Source organism: Akebia trifoliata, chromosome 15 (genome assembly GCF_017979445.1).
Source record: "Akebia trifoliata isolate Shusen 1 chromosome 15, ASM1797944v1, whole genome shotgun sequence".
NCBI classification, from domain to species: domain Eukaryota; kingdom Viridiplantae; phylum Streptophyta; class Magnoliopsida; order Ranunculales; family Lardizabalaceae; genus Akebia; species Akebia trifoliata.
The window spans coordinates 14,245,418-14,261,301 of NC_141389.1; positions in this window are offsets into that span (position 1 = coordinate 14,245,418).

Consider the following 15,884-nt stretch of genomic DNA (forward strand, 5'->3'; position numbering starts at 1 on the left):
ATTCTCAACTGATGGTACCTAGATTGCAAATCTATCTTAGAGAAATACTTGGCACCCTACAGTTGGTTAAATAGATCATCGATGCGCGGGAGGGGGTACTTGTTCTTGATGGTCACTTGATTTAGCTTCCGATAGTTGATACATAATCGAAATGACCCATCATTCTTCTTGACAAACAAAACTGATGATCTACAAGGTGAAGAACTCGATCGAATAAACCCCAAGCTAGTAAGCTCATCGATCTGCGCTTTCAACTCTGGGGTTTCTTCCAGGGCCATTCAGTATGGTGCAATGGGGATAGGTCCTATGCCGGGCACCAAATTGGTAGAAAACTCTATCTCACGACATGGAAGTAAGCCAGGTAACTTGTCTGGAAAAACATCCCCAAATTCCCTAACTACTTCTACCATATCTGTCGATGTCTCTAGCTTCGATATACTTAAAGTTCCCAACTCATTATATAAATAACTGTCTCTTTTATACCTGGATCCTCAAACCTTGACTTTCGGATATCCCGGTCGTCTAAAAACTATTGATGTCATGAAATAATTGATGGGGGCATGGTTCTGTACTAGCCAATCCATCCCAAAATGACATCAAAGTCATAACAATCTAAGGTCATGAGGGCGGTACTCATCTCCTGGTCCTCTATCCTAATTACACAGTTCCTACATAATTTCTAAGCTATCTACCAATCTCCCAACGATGTAGATAGTTTCATTACCTGGCCCGTGTCGGAAATCTCTAATTCTAGCAATTGTGTAATCTCAGTAGAAATATATGATCTAGAAGAACCGGTATCAAACAAAACTCGAATCTTAATATTGAAAATTAAAATTATACCTTCTAGCACATTGTCCAAAACTGATATCTCCTCTTGAGTCAGATGATAAACCCTACCTTGGGGTCTAGGAATCACCCCTGACTGTGGTTGTAAAAAAGGGCAGTTTCTTTTGATTTGTCTCGTTTGTCTGCACCCAAAGCATGCCAATGGTCCCATTTGTATAGGTTTTTGTGGGGCGAGTGGTCTCAGAATCTGTCGGGTTGGTCCCCTTGGCCTTGCTAGCCTCACTAGGGCTCAACTAGTCCATAACTCATCAATATAGGAACTTAATACTACGGATATGTGGGTATAGAGGCACTTGGTTTCGAAAGCATCGGCCTCTTGGTCGGATCAGCCTTAGGAGGAAAAGAAGTCTGGGGTCGACTGGTTTGCCTTGTCGAAGTCTATAGCTCCATCTCTTCTCACTCAACCCACTAAGCTCAACTTACTGTGTTTCGATAGTTGGTGGTCTTGATCACTAAAATCCTGACCCTTAGGTAGGGTCCTAATCCTTTGAAAAATCTATAGGCCTTCTACAGATTGGTTGGAATGAGCTCAGGTGCATATTGTGACAATCTAGTAAACTTCAACTCGTAATCCGTAACGGACAGATTGCTTTGCACTAACCATGAGAATTCCTGTTGTTTAATCTTTCGGGCCGTCTTAGATATGAATCTATCTAGAAACATCCTCTCAAAATCGGATCACTCAAAAGGTCCATCCCTCAAACCATTCCTCTCAAAACACCACCAAAGACTGGCGTCTCTATCAAACTAGAATGCAACCACCGGTATGCACTGGTCTCTCGGGCATTGCATGGTACTCAAGATCTATCAGTTCCTCAAAACCCACTCATCGACCTCAGCCGGGTCGGAAGAACCTCCAAATCTTGGTGGGCGTAGTCGTTGGAAGTTCTGTAGCCACATCCCCGGATCTGTCTGTGCTTGGGACGGGGGAGTTCTCGCCGCCCTCAATGGTACAACTTGTGGCCGTGGTTCCTATGATGTCTCTTGGGGTGGAATAGGGTTGGTCTCTTGTGAAGAAGCCTGATGCTTCCTCAACTCAGCCACCTCCTCGGCTAGTCTAGCCTGTGACTCAAGCATCTCTTCCCTAAACTTGTTTTGGGACTCAACCAACTGTTTTGTAAACAACATTAGCCGTGTTATCGGATCGGGGGTCTGATCCGACACTTGTCCCATTTCTAGTATGTTTCGACCTCTCCCTCAGCCTCTACCTCAGCCTCGTCCGCACATCTTGTTTCTGTTCATCAGCAACAAGGCATTTATTATCAGAAAGCTAAAGTCATTCTTATGAAAAAGTTAATTGATATCTTAAGTAGGAATTTAGTAATGAATACCATTTCATTACTAATAGAATGAACCTAAATCCTATCTTAGTTTGACTAGGCTCTATGGACTCTAGACACGGAAGAGTTTGTGATCCCAATACGGAACTACTAATGTGTTCTTATACCATCTGTGGCGTCCTGCCAAACGCTAACACAAATCCCAATGTCAAATCTTAAGGTATTAGGTAGCACCTCGTAATTTCGACATGGTTCCCTTTGTTTATGTTAGCGTTCTACGGAACTCGAAAACCTGATAAACCAAAATCCAATGAATCCTGTATAAAACATATGCTAAAAGTATACCAGGTGCGGAAGATGGTAAAATACGAATGGCATAAGATTAGTTTAGAGTTGAGCAAAAGATAACAATATACAGGATTACAAAAATTTACACTTACTTTAACATAGACCTAAGCTCTCAACCCAAAACTACATATGCCTCTTGAGACAAACAGGTTCCTAAGGGAAGTAGTCTCAATGGTCACTGGGAAGTGGACTTTGGTTGTCGGTATGACCCACCAGATGATCCTCGCTCGATGTCTCTACGACTGCCTCTCTAGCTGTAGGCTCTAAAACTAAAAAAATAGGAAGTAAAGGGTTAGTAACAATGGTTACCCAATAGGTCCACGAACAATTCTTAATAATAAACTCACCTAATGTGATCGAGTAATCATGTTGAATCATTTCAAAACATACAAGCTTTACAAATTAAACTATGATTAACAGGAACATATAGCCAGGGATGAACAACTAAATAGTTTGAAAGTCCATATACATCCATCATCAGTAATCACTACATATTTTCATTCTTATACAATAAATTGACAACTTTGAAATGATAGTCATGCCTTTCAGTTTATAATTTGGAATAGAACAACATATATATAATACATAATGGTGGAGTAATAGAATTAAAGAGTTGTGATTCATGGCTGGATTGTTCCCAGTCAAGACATGATGTTACAACATTAATCGGGCTTTTAGTTCCTGATTTTGTCTTACACACTTGGTGACCATTTATCCGTCTCAGGCGGGCCGTTTGGCCGTTTGACGTGATCGTAAGCAATGGGTCTCTTTTCGATGTGTCAGAACGTTTAACTACTACTAGATTGTTAGTGATCACTGACCAATCATCTTCGTTTATGCTTATCTGTCGACACCCCATTTTTGCATTCGCCTGGCTTGGCAATCCGTCACCCGGTTGCTGCGGATTCCTAATCATGAGCGCAAAGAACTCGAAAGCTTGTGAGAAGCCTCCTTCCAATTTTCTCTGTCTTTTAATTTTATTCTATTTTTTCTCCTTGACAAGTGACATAGAATTACGTACGCTTAGGATTGCTACACCATATACTCGACTTAGCAAGCATGTACGCTTAGGTTTGCTACATATTTGGATAACTTAGAGACTTTGCTATGCTAGGAAAACATGATCTCGAGACTCAGAAATAATCACATTGCAACTGAAAGAAACTTCAAGTCAAAATTCTCCAAAATGGACAAAAAATCTAAAAAATGATGAAAATACCCCTCATAAATTTTGGACCCCCGAAAAGTCTCAAAAGTACCTCTAGTGCACTCAAAACGGGATTTCGAGTCTAATGGGACCCAAATCGATGAAATCAGAGAAGTTTATGAAAAAAACCGAAAAATGGCCCCTTAATGTCCAACTTGCACGTAGAGACCTTGACTATTAGGAAAATCAAAATAAAACAACTAATTTGAATCTTTTTAAATCAAAATGAAAATGAAAATTCAAACAATCAACTTGAAGATTTTAAATCAACATTTAATCCAAAATTTAATCAACCTATCAACATTTAAATTAAAATTCGATCAACCAATTAACATTGAAATTAAAACCTAATTGAACAATCAAATTAAATTTAAAACATAATTAATTAATCGAATTGAAATCTTAATTTAATCAACTAATCAAGATCGAAAAGTGAAATATAATTAACCTATCAAATTAAAATCAAACCAAAATTAAAAATTGTAACTTAATCCATCAACTAATGAAACCAAAATCAAAATTTTAATCAATCAATCAAATTGAAATTAAAACTTAATCAACTCATTAAAATTCAAATTAAGGTTCAATCGACCAACCACAAGTAAATTAAAATTTAGTCGAACAATCTAATAATCAACCGGATCAAAATTCCGATTTTTCCAACCAATCGGCAAATCTAACCAACATTGAGCCATATGAGCGGTATAAGGTGAAGCATAGGAACATACTCTCTTTTAACTTGTTATTTGTAAATTTATTAGAAAGAGAAGGTCTCCTTTTTGGTTCGGTCAATAAAAAAGGCAAAGAAAGAAACAAATAAATAAAAAAGGGAAAATAAATCAATAAAACAAAGAAAGTGAAAGAATAGAAAATAGTAAGAGAATGCTATAAAAGAGAGAGAGCTTTCTCTCTTGAAGGAGGAGGTTGACATCTTTTTGGACCCATCAAAAGAGGGCTAACATTCTTGGAAAAAACAAGAAGGAATCTGACATTTTGGACAGCCAAAGAAGGAAACTAACTTTTTTTAAGAAAGAGAAAGGTTTCTTCTTCTTCTCTATTGAACTGCTACCTCCTTCTTGGCTGAATTCTTTTCCAACGAGTTGGTCTTCCTCTTCCTCCAACCAACCTTCTACCTCACATCCTAGTTGCCCAACAGCTCCTTTTCCCAACCTCTTCTTCTTTTCCATTAACTTGCAACTTCCATCATTGATCACACCCCTCTTGTTGCCCCCTCTTCTTCTCCATTAACCTACAATTTCCACCATTGATCATAGCCCCAAACGTACAACAACCTCTCTTCTCTTCATTCCAATACCCCACAACAACCTCACGTCCTTTACTTCTCTGTCCAACACCCCACAGCAACCCCATATCCTCCACTCCTCTTTCCAACAGCAGCCACATCACCCTCTCTTATTTCTCTTTCCTCTTTCTGTTCTGCAGCATCCTAAACATCCCCCTTATCCTTTTGTTCTTCAACCCACAGCCATTCCAACCTTGGTTTAGTAGCCTCGTTACAACAGCCACAAACACTCTCCCTTACCTTCTCTGAATAGCTACTAACATCCCAAAACATTGCCCAATATACCTTATTATATCTTCTTCATCTTCCACCTTTTTCATTAGCAACACATCAACCCCAAACTCCATCCATTAGCAGCCCCAATCGTGGTCCATAAGTAGCCCCAAACTCCTTCCATCAGTAGCTCCAAACTCCATCCGTTAGCAACCCCAAATTCCCTCTATAAGCAGCCCTAACCTTGAGCTATTGACAGCCCCAAAACTCCCTCTATAAGCAGCCCCAAACTCCCTCCATTAACAGCCCCTACAGCAACACCATTAACACTCTCTCCTACTTTCATCTTTTTTCTAATTTTTCTTGACACATCTTTTTTTTGACAGTAGCAGTTTCGTTTTTCTTATGCATTTGGTTAGCGAGCATTCGAGTAATTCTGAAGGGATCCTAAGCAATCCAATTCTTGCACGTGGTATGTGTATTTAGTTATTTATTTGTTTTTTTTCTTCTTCTTTTCTCCTTTAGTCGTTATTTCAATGTGTGGATTTTCTTTGTGAGTGTTAATTCGGGAATTTGTACGTCGACTCATTGATTTTTTGTGCACATTGGGAATTCAAAATTGGATTTTTCGATAAAACGGATATTGAATTGATTCACTGATTTGTGTGTGCATAAGAATTTCAAGATCGATTTTTTTAATAAAGTTGCCACATGAGTCCACTCACTGATTTGTATTCAAAATCAATTTATTAACAAAATAAACATTGAGTTAACTCACTAATTTCTATGTACATTAGAATTTCAAAATTGATTTATTAACAAAATAGACATTGAGTTAACTCACTGATTTGTACATGTGCATAGGAAACTAAAATCGATTTTTTTGATAAAATTGCAATGTGAGCCAATTCACTAATTTTGGTGTACATAGGGATTTCCAAATTGGATTTTTTGATGAAATGGGCCTTCAAGTTAACTCACTGATTTTGGTGGACATTGGGGAGTGAAAACTTATTTTACTTTTCAAAATATTGTCAACGAGTTGACTCGCTGATTTGTGTTCACGTGGCAAAAATAGATTCTTGAAAATTCACAACTTACTAATTTTGGGGATTTATGGGTTTTTCATTGATTTGGTGATTTTCCTAAAATCATGATTTTCTATTTTTGAAAAATTAATATTTGTAAACTGTTAATTTAGAAAAGCCAATGTTAATAATTTTTTAATTTGAAAAATCCTTTTGCAAATTTTTAATTTGAGACTCTCATATTTGAAATTTTCTATTTCGAGAAAATTTTGTTTTCAAGTTTCCAATTTGAAAGCTTCTCATATTTTTATAAACTCTCAATTTAGAAAATTTTTCATTTGTAGTTTAGAAATTTCATAAATTCTCAAATTAGAAGTTTCATATTCCCAGTTTTCCATTTGAGAAAGTTTTCACAAATTCCTATTTTAATTAATTTGAAAAATCTTCACATATTTGGATTTGTAATTGAAATGTTGCCATGTGAACTTTGGAGCATAGGTTGGAATTAAGGTTTTTTTTTTCAAATATTTTTATTTTTATGCGGAATTCAAGAAATTATATGATATTTGGGGAATATTGGCCTTGAGATTCGTTTAACACATTCGATATAATTTGATGATGATGATGATTGGACCATAGTCTTGAGTTTAGTCTCTATCCATTGACCGTAAAATAGTTTGGATCGTAGTAGAGACCAATCATCTCGATCGGACGGGTTCGGTGCCTAATACCTTTCGAAACCTGTAATCTGACCTCTTACCCATTTCTCTGATCCGTTGACTGACCCGATCCACTTTGGAGTCATTTATGGTTCCTAGACCTAAACTAGGTAGCGACTCCTTATTCCCAAAAAATCTCCAATTTACCAATCGGACCCCTATTCGCTATTTGGTGGAAAATGGGTTGAGGCGATTTCATTATCAGGCTTGCATGTGATTCTCAAAGTAAACAACTTCATTTATATACAACTACCTTTATAATACATATTCACTAGAAAAGATAGAGAGGATTGGACCCGGATTCCAGTTATGACTCAACTCTCATATGCGTCCAATACCACGTATAAACTTGGTGGTCCCTACCGTACATCCCAGAATAATATACCACTCCAGATGATATGACGTACTATCCCTTTAGGCATTCACAGACTCTTTAACAACTCACAAAATAGCTACATATATATATATATATATATATATATATATATATATATTATTTTTATTTGAAAAGAAAAATGAAATTAACAATACAAGATTGAGAATGGATATCCAGTTTCCTACCATGCAACTGTGGTCACCAAGCTTAAAATAAATAACAAAACTCGGAGCCTCTACGCCAATGAAATTTAAATAAACATGCAAGCAATCACTATCCCTGGATATTCCTTCACCAACCTACACACAACATACAATGTAAAATGCAGACGTCACCCCTAGGTGTGATTATGACATTTTACCATTTTATCCCTTACCCATTTTTTCAATATTTTTTTACTTTTCGTCTTTTCAAACCAAGCCTTTCTTTTTCAAGCTTTCAAATTCACTTTTATCTTTCAATCGAAAAACTATCAAATTTTTATTAAAACAGGGTCCCAATAAGTACGCGAAGTCAAATTGTCAATATTGGAAAAATTGGTGAAAATTTGGCTAAGTGTCAGAAACTCAAATTTTCAAAATTCCTGAAATCGAAAATGGATTTTTGGAAATGAAAGTCTCGAACACGAGATTCAACCCCATGTGATTTTTATAGCTTAATTCAAAATAACGCGAAATATATTAACTTTTGAAAATGTACCGAAAACGTCGATATTTACGTTTTGTTCTTGAAACCAAAATTCGGATTTTGATCTTTTGAGATGTGGATTTTGAAATCATTCTCATTGTTTTGAAATGGGGGGGTAAAATCATAATTTCATTAAAGAAATTAAAGTAAATGGAAAGTAAAAATTAAAGAGGACATTTAGTTAAATATTTTTAATGAAATGAAGGGTGGGAAACCATGTATAAGTCATGAGGAGAGCAACCCAAATGTCAGAAGTTAGTTTGGTCTGTCGGTGGCAGAAGCTTGATTCTGGCGGTGGGACCATTAGAATGGCCTACGATGGGTGTCGGTGAAACCGCCAGCTTTTACCAACAGCATTGAAAGTTGGCGGTGGCAGAACTTTGATTCTGGTAGTGGAACCTCCAAAATAGCCTGCGGCAGGTGTCGGTGGAACCGCCAGCTCTTGCCGATATCATTGAAAGTTGCACGAACTTTCGATTTTTCGATCCATTTTTTGGATTTTCTCTTCCGTTCTTCGAATCCCTCGACCTACCCATAAATTTAATGTTAAAACACAATGAAACACATCAAATCTCTAATTCTAAAAATGAATTTAAAATCAAATAAAGTAGTTATACGATTTATAAACACAACATATGTTCGATAAATATTTCTAAAGGCATATTTCAAAATCTATGGTTACTACTAAGAATAGAAAGTCCCCTACCAAATTTTGTAGGGGGCAAAGATGATGAGCTAGCACGAGAATCAAGGTTGGATGGCAAGAGAGTCAATGTTTTGCTTACTTGAGTGCAAAATGAAAGAGGGTTTGCAATGTATTTGACGATGGCGCTCTCTTTCACTTTTACAATGAAAGGTAGATCTATCTCCTACTCGATGAAACCTTCAGATGGAATGTGTAGTGGCTCACTCAAACTACACGACTTATTATTGATGGAGGATGGGAAAAACGAACGGGAATTGACAAACAAGGATGGTGGAGGTTGTAGCTCTCATCGTAATCGACAATCTTGCCTTCTTCATTGAGGTTCAACTCAACCTCTTTTTCAACGAATCTTGAAGGGAATGAGTCGAAACCCTTGACTTGGAAAGAGTCGATTCTTTGGTTCTTTGGAGAATAAGAGAAAAAAATAAAAGAAAGATAACTTTCTTTTAAATAGAAAGGGCTGAGGGTAAATTTATAATTTTCTTTCCATTATTTCTAGTTTCGATGGTAACTTGACTATTCAGACTCGAAAAATGGCGAATAAGTATTCCATTTCAAATATTTTATCGTTGCGGACCTAACAGTATGATCGAATTTTTCTGATTCTCGCTATAACAAAATCTCACTATTTTACGTCCCATTTAACATAAAATTCGAGGATTTAATAACTTTTTCCTCTGAAGTCAATTTCGAACTTACTTACAGGCTAAAATATATATTCGACCTTTCTAAATTCGATGGCGAAGTCAATTTACATTGAAAATAAACATAACCATATTCGAATATTTTAATCTAAGTATTCTTTTAGGATTTTCCTGGAGATATGAATTAAAAACTTGGGATATTACATTCTCCCATCTTAATAAAAATTTTGTCCTCGAAATTAAAATCGTACCTTAGTTTAGAATAGTTCTGGGAATTTGGCCTGCATCTTTGTCTCTTTCTCCCACATGGCTTATTTTATGTTGTGGTGCCTCCACAATACTTTGACTAAAGGAATAGCTTTGGATCTGATTTGCTGTACTCTCCTGTCAAGTTTCTGTATCACACCTTCTTCGTCTAATACATCCTCATTTACCTTTAACCCTCACAAGTTGACCACGTGTGAAGGATCTGGTAAGTACTTCTTCAACATAGACACATGAGCATGTTGTGAACCTGCTCAAGCTATGGGGGTAGAATCAATTTATAAGCTACTAGACATATCCGTTCAACTATCTTTAATATTCCCACAAATCGTGGCTTTAAATTGCCTTTCACACTGAACCTGAAGATTCCTCTTTGGGACGATACTTTCAAGAAAACTTTATCCCCAACTTGAAATTCCAAAGGTCTACACTGATTGTCTGCATAGCTTTTTTTATCTACTATAAGTAATTTTTAGTCTGTCCCGTATAATGCGTACTGTCTCAGTAGTTTTCTCAACAACCTCGGGTCCCAACACCGTGGCATCTCCAGTTTCTGCCCAATATATTGGTGATTGACACGGCCTACAGTATAAAATCTTGAATGGTGCCATGCCAATACTAGCTTGAAAACATTATTGTAGGAGAATTCCACTAACGGTAAGTGACGTTTTTAACCTCTCCCAAAATAAAAACACACGCCCGTAGCATGTCTTAACTAGCTTCGACTATCCATCAGATTGTGGCTGAAGTTCAACTAGGTTCCCATTGCTTTGTGTAGACTTTCCCAAAATCGAGAGGTAAATCTGGGATCCTTGTTTAACATGATAAAAATTGGTACTCTACGCAGTCGAACTATCTCAACTATGTATATCTAGCTCAGTCTGTCGACGTCGAATGAAATTTGGATTGGGATGAAATGTGTTGATTTCGTCAGTCGATTCACAATCACCATATGGAATCTGACCCGTCACTTGCTCTCGATAACCCTACTACAAAGTCCATGGTCATATGTTTCTATTTCCATTCTGTTATGGGTAAAGATTGGGATAAACCTGTTGGGTTGCGGTGTTCTGCCTTGACTTGTGTAGACACCCCATTTTTGCATTCGCCTGATTAATCAACTCGTCAACCCGATTGCAATGGTTCCCAATGATGGATGATTATTCCATTGTTATATTTTGTTGTTAGATATGTTTTAGAAGTTCGGATGAGGTATTTCAAACTAACAAAACTGTAGAAACCACGCTACGCTAGAAAAATATAATCCTAAAAATATAGAAATCATCATTTTTCAAACAAAAAGAAGCCTCACGATAAAAATCACTAAAAAATGACTAAATTACCAAAATAACCCTAACCACAAAACATCCCTAGAGCCTACCTTACGCTTAGGAAAATTCTTTTAAATACATAAAACAACAAATCGAAATCAAATAAACCATTTCGCCAATTTTCACAAAATTTGACAAAATTCCAAAAGTACCCCTTTCATAAAGTTCACGACCATTTCACACAAAAAATTTCATAAATAAAAAAAACCAATATTCTCATTGAATTCCTTACGAAAAAACGATTCCAAAACATTCTAGAACATTAAAAAATGGCTTAAAACGCAAAAAGTCCTTTCCTAAGGTAAAATGGTAATTTTATAATTTTAATAATTAAAAATTCCATAATTAATAATTAAAATATTGATTAATGTAAAGTAAAATCCTAATTAAAATTCAAGTCAATTAAGTAAGATTTAAGTCAAAATCCTAAAGTCAAGTCAATCAAGTAAGACTTAAGCCAAAATCTTAAATTCAAGTCAATCAAGTGAGACTTAAGTCAAAACCCTAATCAATCTAATAAGACCAAAGTCAAAATCCTAATAGAATTCTAATTAAACTAAAAAACTATTTAAAAGAAACCTAATTAAATTCCAAAATTATCTAATAGAATTCTAATTAAACTATAAAATTATCTAATGTAATTCTAATTAAACACTAACTCTATTTAAAAATAATTCTAATAAAATATTAACTCTATCTAAAATAATTATAATTAAACACTAACTTTATTTAAAAAATACTTAAAAAAATCTATAAATAAGGGTACTTACAACCTATTTTCGTATAAAAAAAATAAATCCTAGAAAAAGTAGGTCAAAAAACTTCCCTAGCCTCCCATAAACCCTAATTTTGAAATCCTAAATCCTTACCTAACATCCATACCCCAACTTTAACTCAAAAAATCCTTAGAAACCCTAAAAAACACCAAGAAATTCATAAATAAAATCAGAAAAACTCATAAGGAGGTACTTTATGTTGGAGATCTGAAGTGAATCCGGTGACAGAACGAAGCGAGGAGTGCTATACGAAGAGTTTTTCTATCAGATCTGAGGGAACAAAATCGTTGCGTTCATTAAGGTAATTTTTTTATTATTTAGGTTTTTTTAGCAATGTTATTTTATTTGAGAATTAGTAGAGACTGACGTTTGCCGGGTGGGATTGGTGCCTAACACCTTCCAACCCTGTAACATAATCCCCAGACCCGTATTTTTCTTTCGTAGATTAGTATTATTTGTCTTTTAGAGTCAGTGTTCGGTTCCTAGACCGTAATAACTAGGTGGCGACTCCCAAACCTCAAGGTTAAAAGCGGATCCGCACACCTCGCGGATCGAGGGCGCTTTCAATTTGTTGGCAAGTTAGGCATCTACTAACATATTCTGCAATTACCTTCTTCATACCCATAAACCAAAAATTTCTTTGCAAATCTTTATTATACATTTTCATGCCTTCTGGGTGTATAGAGTATTGGGAATAATGTGCCTCACCCAGTATGTCAGACTTCAATTGCTAGTCCTGCCTTGAAATCTGAGAACCTCATCTGATCCTTTTGACTAATCTAGGTCGGTCAGGTCCCTAGCTCTTAGCTCATATTCTTCCACATCTTTATCTACTTTCTAGGCTTCCCTAATTCTTGCTACCAACTCATTTTCGATCCTCAATGTGGCCACTTAAATGTGTAGTTTGTACCTTTCCCTTGGAGTCTCAAATACTATATCTACGGCTTGCTTAATCAACTGCCATTCCCTCACCATCACATGAGATACAGTATTTCTACTAAACATGTTGGCAACTACATTAGCTTTCCCCGGGTGATACTTAAGGGGGAAAATTATAGTCCTTGAGGTATTCCATCCAACGTCGTTGTTCATATTTAATTCTCGTTGTAAGAATATATATTTGAGGCTCTTATGATTGGAGAATACTTCAAACTTCTCTCTGTATAGGTAATGTCTTCAAAGGCGTAGTGCGAACATTATAGTGACTAACTCAAGATCATGAATGGGGTAATTTTTCTCATGGTTCATCAACTTCCTAGATGCATAGGCTACTACCTTCCCAAACTGCATCAATACAGCTCCTAAACTAATTCCAGAAGCATCTGTAAAGATTGTCAGACCTTCACCCAGAATTGGTGATACTAAAATTGGAGCGGCCATCAATCTTTTCTTCAATTCCTGAAATGCAGTCTCGCACTTGTCATCCCATTCAACTCGGACCTTGTTTGCGTTAGTCTCGTCAACGGTGCTGCAAGATTGGAGAATCCCTTAATAAACCTCCTATAGTAGTCGACTATCCCAAGAAAACTTCTGATATCTGTCACTGTCTTCGGTTGTTTCCCCATAACACGGCTTCAACCTTGGAAGGGTGTACTGCTATCCCTTCATTAAATACCACATGTCCTAGGAATTTCACATTCTGGAGCCAGAAGTCACACTTGCTGAACTTGGCATATAACTTATGATCTTGTAGAATCTATAGTGGACTCTGAGGTGTTTCTCGTGATCCTTCATCGTCTTATAGTAAATTAGGATGTCATCTATGAACACAATGATAAATTTATCGAGGTGCTCCAAAAATACTCGGTGCATCAGATCCATAAATGCTGCCGGTGTATTCGTCAGACCAAAAGGTATCACTAGATACTCGAAGTGCCCTAGTTTGGTTCGAAATGCGGTCTTCGAAACATCTACTTCTCGAATTCTCAACTGATGGTACTCAGATCGCAAACTGATCTTAGAGAAATACTTGGCACCTTGTAGTTGGTCAAATAGATTATCGATGCGCGGGAAGGGGTCTTGATGGTCACTTGATTTAGCTTCCGATAATCAATGCATAATTGAAGTGAACCATCATTCTTCTTGACAAACAAAATCGGTGCTCCCTAGGGTGAAGAATCCGGTCAAATAAACCCCAAGCTAGTAAGCTCATCGATCTGCGCTTTCAACTCTAGGGTTTCTATTAGGGCCATTCGGTATAGTGCAATGGAGATAGGTCTTGTGCCTGGCACCAAATTGATAGAAAACTCTATATCACGACATGGAGGTAAGCCCGGTAACACGTCTGGAAAAACATCCCCAAATTCCCTGACTACTTCTATCACATCCATCAATGTCTCTAGCTCCGATATACTCAAAGTTCCCAACTCATTATATAAATGACTCTCTTCTATACCTGGATCCTTGAACCTTGACTTTCAGATATCCCGATCGTCTAAAACTATTGATCTCGTGAAATAATAGATGTGGGCATGGTTATGTACTAGCCAATCCATCCCAAAATTATATCAAAGTCAGAATCATCTAAGGTCATGAGGTCGGTACTCATCTCCTAACCCTTTATCCTAATTACATAGTTCCTACATAATTTCTGAGCTATTTACCAGTCTCCCAATGGCGTAGATAGTTTCTTACCTGGCCCGTGTCTAAAATCTCTAATTCTAGCAACCGTGCAATCTTAGTGGAAATATATGATCTAGAAAAATCGGTATCAAATAAAACTCGAATCTTAATATTGGAAATTAAAATTGCACCTTCTAGCACCTCGTCCAAAATTAATATCTCCTCTTGAGTCAGATGATAAACCCAGCCTTGGGGTTTAGGAATCATCCCTGATTGTGGTTGTGAAAAAGGGCAGTTTTTTTTATTTGTCCTGTTTGTCTACACCCATAGCATGCTAATGGTCCCGTTTGTATAGGTTTCTATGGGACGGGTGGTATCTGAATCTGTCGGGTTGGTCCCCTTGGCCCTATTGGCCTCATTGGAGCCCCAACTAGTCCATAACTCGGCGGTGTAGGAACTTGATACTACAAATATGTGGGTACAGAGGTACTCGATCTCGAAAACATCAACCTCTTGGCCGGATCAACCCTACGAGGAAAAAAAGTCTGGGGTCGACTGGTCTGCCCCCTCGAAGTCTGTAGCTCCATTTCCTCTCGCTCAACCCTTTGAGCTCGATTCACTGTGTCTCAATAGCTAGTAGTCTTGACTACCAACATCCTGGCCCTTAGGTTGGGTTGTAGTCTTCTGAAAAATCTACGGGCTTTTTACAAATCGATTGGAATGAGCTTAGATGCAAATTGTGATAATCTAGTAAACTTCACCTCGTAATTTGTAATGGATAGATTATTTTGCACTAACCCTGAGAATTTTAGATGTTAAATCTCTAAGGCCGTCTCGGATATGAATTTGTCTAGGAACATCCTTTCAAAATCGGACCACTCAAAAGGTCCATCCCTCAAAATATTCCTCTTGGAACACCACAATGGTTAGCATCCTTGTCAAACTAGAATGCAGCCATCAGTACCCTATGGTCTCTCGAGCATTGCATGGTACTCAAGATTTCTAGGGTCCTCAAAATCCACTCGTCGACCTCAGTCGAGTCAGAAGAACCTCTAAATCTTGGTGGACATAGTCTTTGGAGGATTGACAATTTACATTTTAAGAGAATTGAAGTTTCCTCAAGAAGTTTGCTTTATGTTCATGTATTCTTGTTTTGAGTTCTTTATGAGTTCTTGATCAAGTGCATGAATCTTTGACTTATCAAAGGAGTGATCATCCTTTGTGGCATCTCAAGATTGGGGTTACAAGGACTTAGTTTCCTTGGGGTTCTAATCTGATCATCATCATCATCTTTTGTTCTTAAGTAATCTAAAACGTTTTGAAGACAACGAATTCAAGGATTTCTAGAAGAGATCAAGAAAAGATTTTCAAGATGGTTCATATCATTCAAGAGGGTTCATATCATTTGGTATCAGAGCACCAAGATTGTTGGAAAAATTGAATCATCATTAAGAGAATTCTTCGAAGATTGGATTACGTGCCATTCAAATTGAAGATCAAGAGAGTCCATAGTCGAATTAGAGATTCGACGGGGTAGATCTTGCTTCCCAACAAAGTTCATATCAAATCAAAAATCAAAAGGTTGCTGGAA